This window comes from Gekko japonicus, unplaced genomic scaffold (assembly GCF_001447785.1).
Source record: "Gekko japonicus isolate JY-2015 unplaced genomic scaffold, Gekko_japonicus_V1.1 scaffold6240, whole genome shotgun sequence".
Lineage (NCBI taxonomy): Eukaryota > Metazoa > Chordata > Lepidosauria > Squamata > Gekkonidae > Gekko > Gekko japonicus.
In genome coordinates this window covers 1-6294 of record NW_015175044.1, presented here as the reverse complement: position 1 = coordinate 6294, position 6294 = coordinate 1, and positions in this window count along the sequence as shown.

Sequence of the window (6294 nt, the reverse complement as noted above, 5' to 3'; positions counted from 1 at the left end):
ATGCCACATAAACCTGGCAGTTCTTTTTCATAGGGAAAAAAAATGGTACAGGAAATGTTATCATTTAACTACCCTGCAAACATTAACTTCCCTATGTCTGTGAAATAAACATGACAGAATCTGGATGAGGGGTCAGACAGTAATTTTTATTTTATTAAAAAAGTTTCCTTTGCCTTTTCATAAGGCTTTAGTCACCTGGAGCCCACAGAACTATGGGAAGTCCACTCACATACACCTTGAGCACTTCATTGCAATGGTCATATTGTGTTCAGAACAGCTGGTAGGAAGAGCAAAGAAAAGTTGGTCGGGATGGGGTGAAACCGCCAGCTCCTGGAGATTTGGGCATGGACCTTGGGGAGCCTGGGCTTCAGGGAGGAACCTCAGCAGGGCATAATGCCATAGAGTCCTTCCTCCAAAGCAGCCATTTTCTCCAGGGGAACTGAGCTCTGTAGTGTGGAGATCAACTGTAAATATGGGAGGTAACCAGGCCCCATCTAGAGGCTGACACTGCTACAATGGGGAGTTCAGGAACATGCAACTGGGGACACTTAAGATCATAAGAACCATAAGAAGTGCTCTGCAGGATCAGACCCGTGGTCCCTCTAGTCTGGTATCCCGTTTCACACAGGCAAACTAGTTGCCCTGGAGGGCCAACAAACAAGTCACAGAGGTCAACAATATTCCCTGAAGTTGCCTCCTCCCACTGGTTTGCAGAGATTAGCTGTCCCTGTACATGGAGATTCCCTTGACTCACCATGGCGAGTCACCACTGACAGACCTCCCCTTCCTGGCTAACCTCCACATAGAAGAATCTGGAGGCTGTATAAAGACAGTCATGGAGAAAACAGGAGAAGCCAGTCTCTACAGAAGCCACAGAGACAGTCCGTCCTGCAGAAGCATATGTTCCTAAGAAAGAATCCGTAGACACAGTGCAGATTCTTAATCTCCCCTGAGATCCTGAAAAAGCGTAAGCCTGGAAGCATATATGTCAATCTGAATTCCATGCTAGGCTAGGAGAAAGCTAATGGTACCTTGTCCAGAGACAGTCAGACATACCACTACCACACAGACAAACTGATCACTTCAGACCTACCAGCATCTGAATGAGGAAGTTCACCTGTATAGTCCAAGGAATGGTTCAGTGCTTTGGGTTCAATGTCTAAGAAACTATCTGAGCAGAGAAAAAGCTTTACTGCCTGCACATTCACTGGTGTGGTTTCTTGTCAGAAACATATTCTGTATCCACTAGCTAGAATGAGCCATTGGAAAATCTGTGGTTATGCTACACTTCACATGCTATGATGATCCACTTCCCATGCTAGGATTTCATCCAGCATGGTGCCGCCAGTAAAAATGGATGTCGAGCAATGGGATGTAGTAAACAATGAGAGGCTGAATCTGCAAGCAACTTTAGAACATAGCTGGTCTTTGGGACAATCTCCATGGAGAAGCACAACCACAGGGATGTGTGTGGAGTAGTTAGCCCATCAATACCAAGACAATCCCCCCCAAAATGGAAAGTTTTTTCTCGATTCTCGGGAAAATGGGCTCAGAATGACCATGCCAATTCCTGATGCAGCTGGATCAGAATCATTTAAGAATGTGCCGCTTGACATTCTTAGGAACAGCTAACAGGACTTTCATCTTCTGGCCCCAGAGAATAAGTATATCATTTTTAAAAATTCCATTCACTACAGTTTCTTCAGAAATAGAAAATGATTCCAGTTGTCACATTGATGTCTCACTTGTCCAGAGACAATCAGTAAGACCACTGCAGAGCAGTCCAACCGATCAGTTCAGACCTACCAGCTTCTGATTGAGGAAGTTCACCTTTACAGTCCAAGGAATGCTCCAGTGCTTTGGGTTTAATGTCGAAGAAACTATCTGAGCAGAGAAAAAAGCTTTACTGCCTGCACATTCACTGGTGTGGTTTCTTGACAGAAACATATTCTGTATCCACTAGCCTGGATGAGCCATTGGTACAAAACCTGTGACTATGCTGCACTTCTCATGCTATGATGCTCCATTTCCCATGCTAGGATTTCATCCAGCATGGTGCCGCCAGTAAAAATGGATGTCGAGCAATGGGATGTAGTAAACAATGAGAGGCTGAATCTGCAAGCAACTTTAGAACATAGCTGGTCTTTGGGACAATCTCCATGGAGAAGCACAACCACAGGGATGTGTGTGGAGTAGTTAGCCCATCAATACCAAGACAATCCCCCCCAAAATGGAAAGTTTTTTCTCGATTCTCGGGAAAATGGGCTCAGAATGACCATGCCAATTCCTGATGCAGCTGGATCAGAATCATTTAAGAATGTGCCGCTTGACATTCTTAGGAACAGCTAACAGGACTTTCATCTTCTAGCCCCAGCGCATAAGTATATCATTTTTAAGTATATCATTTTTAAAAATTCCATTCACTACAGCTTCTTCAGAAATAGAAAATGATTCCAGTTGTCACATTGATGTCTCACTTGTCCAGAGACAATCAGTAAGACCACTGCAGAGCAGTCCAACCGATCAGTTCAGACCTACCAGCTTCTGATTGAGGAAGTTCACCTTTACAGTCCAAGGAATGCTCCAGTGCTTTGGGTTTAATGTCTAAGAAACTATCTGAGCAGAGAAAAAGCTTTACTGCCTGCACATTCACTGGTGTGGTTTCTTGTCAGAAACATATTCTGTATCCACTAGCTAGAATGAGCCATTGGAAAATCTGTGGTTATGCTACACTTCACATGCTATGATGATCCACTTCCCATGCTAGGATTTCATCCAGCATGGTGCCGCCAGTAAAAATGGATGTCGAGCAATGGGATGTAGTAAACAATGAGAGGCTGAATCTGCAAGCAACTTTAGAACATAGCTGGTCTTTGGGACAATCTCCATGGAGAAGCACAACCACAGGGATGTGTGTGGAGTAGTTAGCCCATCAATACCAAGACAATCCCCCCCAAAATGGAAAGTTTTTTCTCGATTCTCGGGAAAATGGGCTCAGAATGACCATGCCAATTCCTGATGCAGCTGGATCAGAATCATTTAAGAATGTGCCGCTTGACATTCTTAGGAACAGCTAACAGGACTTTCATCTTCTAGCCCCAGCGCATAAGTATATCATTTTTAAGTATATCATTTTTAAAAATTCCATTCACTACAGCTTCTTCAGAAATAGAAAATGATTCCAGTTGTCACATTGATGTCTCACTTGTCCAGAGACAATCAGTAAGACCACTGCAGAGCAGTCCAACCGATCAGTTCAGACCTACCAGCTTCTGATTGAGGAAGTTCACCTTTACAGTCCAAGGAATGCTCCAGTGCTTTGGGTTTAATGTCTAAGAAACTATCTGAGCAGAGAAAAAGCTTTACTGCCTGCACATTCACTGGTGTGGTTTCTTGTCAGAAACATATTCTGTATCCACTAGCTAGAATGAGCCATTGGAAAATCTGTGGTTATGCTACACTTCACATGCTATGATGATCCACTTCCCATGCTAGGATTTCATCCAGCATGGTGCCGCCAGTAAAAATGGATGTCGAGCAATGGGATGTAGTAAACAATGAGAGGCTGAATCTGCAAGCAACTTTAGAACATAGCTGGTCTTTGGGACAATCTCCATGGAGAAGCACAACCACAGGGATGTGTGTGGAGTAGTTAGCCCATCAATACCAAGACAATCCCCCCCAAAATGGAAAGTTTTTTCTCGATTCTCGGGAAAATGGGCTCAGAATGACCATGCCAATTCCTGATGCAGCTGGATCAGAATCATTTAAGAATGTGCCGCTTGACATTCTTAGGAACAGCTAACAGGACTTTCATCTTCTAGCCCCAGCGCATAAGTATATCATTTTTAAGTATATCATTTTTAAAAATTCCATTCACTACAGCTTCTTCAGAAATAGAAAATGATTCCAGTTGTCACATTGATGTCTCACTTGTCCAGAGACAATCAGTAAGACCACTGCAGAGCAGTCCAACCGATCAGTTCAGACCTACCAGCTTCTGATTGAGGAAGTTCACCTTTACAGTCCAAGGAATGCTCCAGTGCTTTGGGTTTAATGTCTAAGAAACTATCTGAGCAGAGAAAAAGCTTTACTGCCTGCACATTCACTGGTGTGGTTTCTTGTCAGAAACATATTCTGTATCCACTAGCTAGAATGAGCCATTGGAAAATCTGTGGTTATGCTACACTTCACATGCTATGATGATCCACTTCCCATGCTAGGATTTCATCCAGCATGGTGCCGCCAGTAAAAATGGATGTCGAGCAATGGGATGTAGTAAACAATGAGAGGCTGAATCTGCAAGCAACTTTAGAACATAGCTGGTCTTTGGGACAATCTCCATGGAGAAGCACAACCACAGGGATGTGTGTGGAGTAGTTAGCCCATCAATACCAAGACAATCCCCCCCAAAATGGAAAGTTTTTTCTCGATTCTCGGGAAAATGGGCTCAGAATGACCATGCCAATTCCTGATGCAGCTGGATCAGAATCATTTAAGAATGTGCCGCTTGACATTCTTAGGAACAGCTAACAGGACTTTCATCTTCTAGCCCCAGCGCATAAGTATATCATTTTTAAGTATATCATTTTTAAAAATTCCATTCACTACAGCTTCTTCAGAAATAGAAAATGATTCCAGTTGTCACATTGATGTCTCACTTGTCCAGAGACAATCAGTAAGACCACTGCAGAGCAGTCCAACCGATCAGTTCAGACCTACCAGCTTCTGATTGAGGAAGTTCACCTTTACAGTCCAAGGAATGCTCCAGTGCTTTGGGTTTAATGTCTAAGAAACTATCTGAGCAGAGAAAAAGCTTTACTGCCTGCACATTCACTGGTGTGGTTTCTTGTCAGAAACATATTCTGTATCCACTAGCTAGAATGAGCCATTGGAAAATCTGTGGTTATGCTACACTTCACATGCTATGATGATCCACTTCCCATGCTAGGATTTCATCCAGCATGGTGCCGCCAGTAAAAATGGATGTCGAGCAATGGGATGTAGTAAACAATGAGAGGCTGAATCTGCAAGCAACTTTAGAACATAGCTGGTCTTTGGGACAATCTCCATGGAGAAGCACAACCACAGGGATGTGTGTGGAGTAGTTAGCCCATCAATACCAAGACAATCCCCCCCAAAATGGAAAGTTTTTTCTCGATTCTCGGGAAAATGGGCTCAGAATGACCATGCCAATTCCTGATGCAGCTGGATCAGAATCATTTAAGAATGTGCCGCTTGACATTCTTAGGAACAGCTAACAGGACTTTCATCTTCTTTGTCAGGAGGAACCTGCATTCCTAAAATGGACCCCCCCAAAATGTTCAAATGAAGCAAGACTCAAAAGTTGCCCTGCTCCAGAGATGATTTGTAGCTTTCATAGCACGGATTGCTCATTGGGAGCTAGAGAAGAGTGAAGTTGATCTGATCCTGACTAAATAATATGGAGCTTTGGTGTTCTCCCCCTCACCCACACACACCATCATGGCATTAGTGGTTCATTTCAATACCAGAAAAGACAGACACATAGACACAGACAGGCAGGCAGATAGATGGGTTGGATCAAAAATATCTATGGCTTGACTTTCCTTTAGGAAGGGCTTAAAGCTCCCAAAATCGGCAGTCACCTTTTTCTTGGCACAGAGATAAAGAGGATCACCCACTAACTGCTGCCAATCAAATTCTTCTTCCAGGAGCTCAAACTGCACTGTGATCTTCCGGTTTTATTTATTTATGCAAAAGCAATCAAACCTTTGGGCTTTAGATGTTGTGATGTTATCAGCAGCAGCTTCTCATTAAGTCTTACCAGCTGGATTTAAACCACAATTAGTCATGGCTGGATTTTGGTTCATTGTGGCACACACTTTGGCATTATGATAAGTCTGAATTTTTTTTTCAACTATCTTTGTAGTCCTCAGGTTCTGAAAACCAGAATAGGATGGGGACTTGGTGGGAGAATTTTCACTGGCCACTATGTGATGGGTTAACATGCACTTCAATGTTCCTTCATTCCTCTGCAATAAGGAACCCTTGTTCAGTTCCTGGGGTTCTCAGTTCTGATCTCAAACTCTTACTTCCTGATTCATTCATTCTATTAATTTCAGTAGGCATAGACCATAGAAAGCAACATTGACAATACTTTAATGAGGCTTCAATTTAGCTGCATTGCAACCAAAGGGTCACTCCGCATATCAGTTCAATTGGAATGGTTGTGTTTAAGCAGATTTAAACACATCCATTATATCCACAATCTCCCTTCATGCCACTGGCCTCTAATCTGGGAGAACCGGGTTT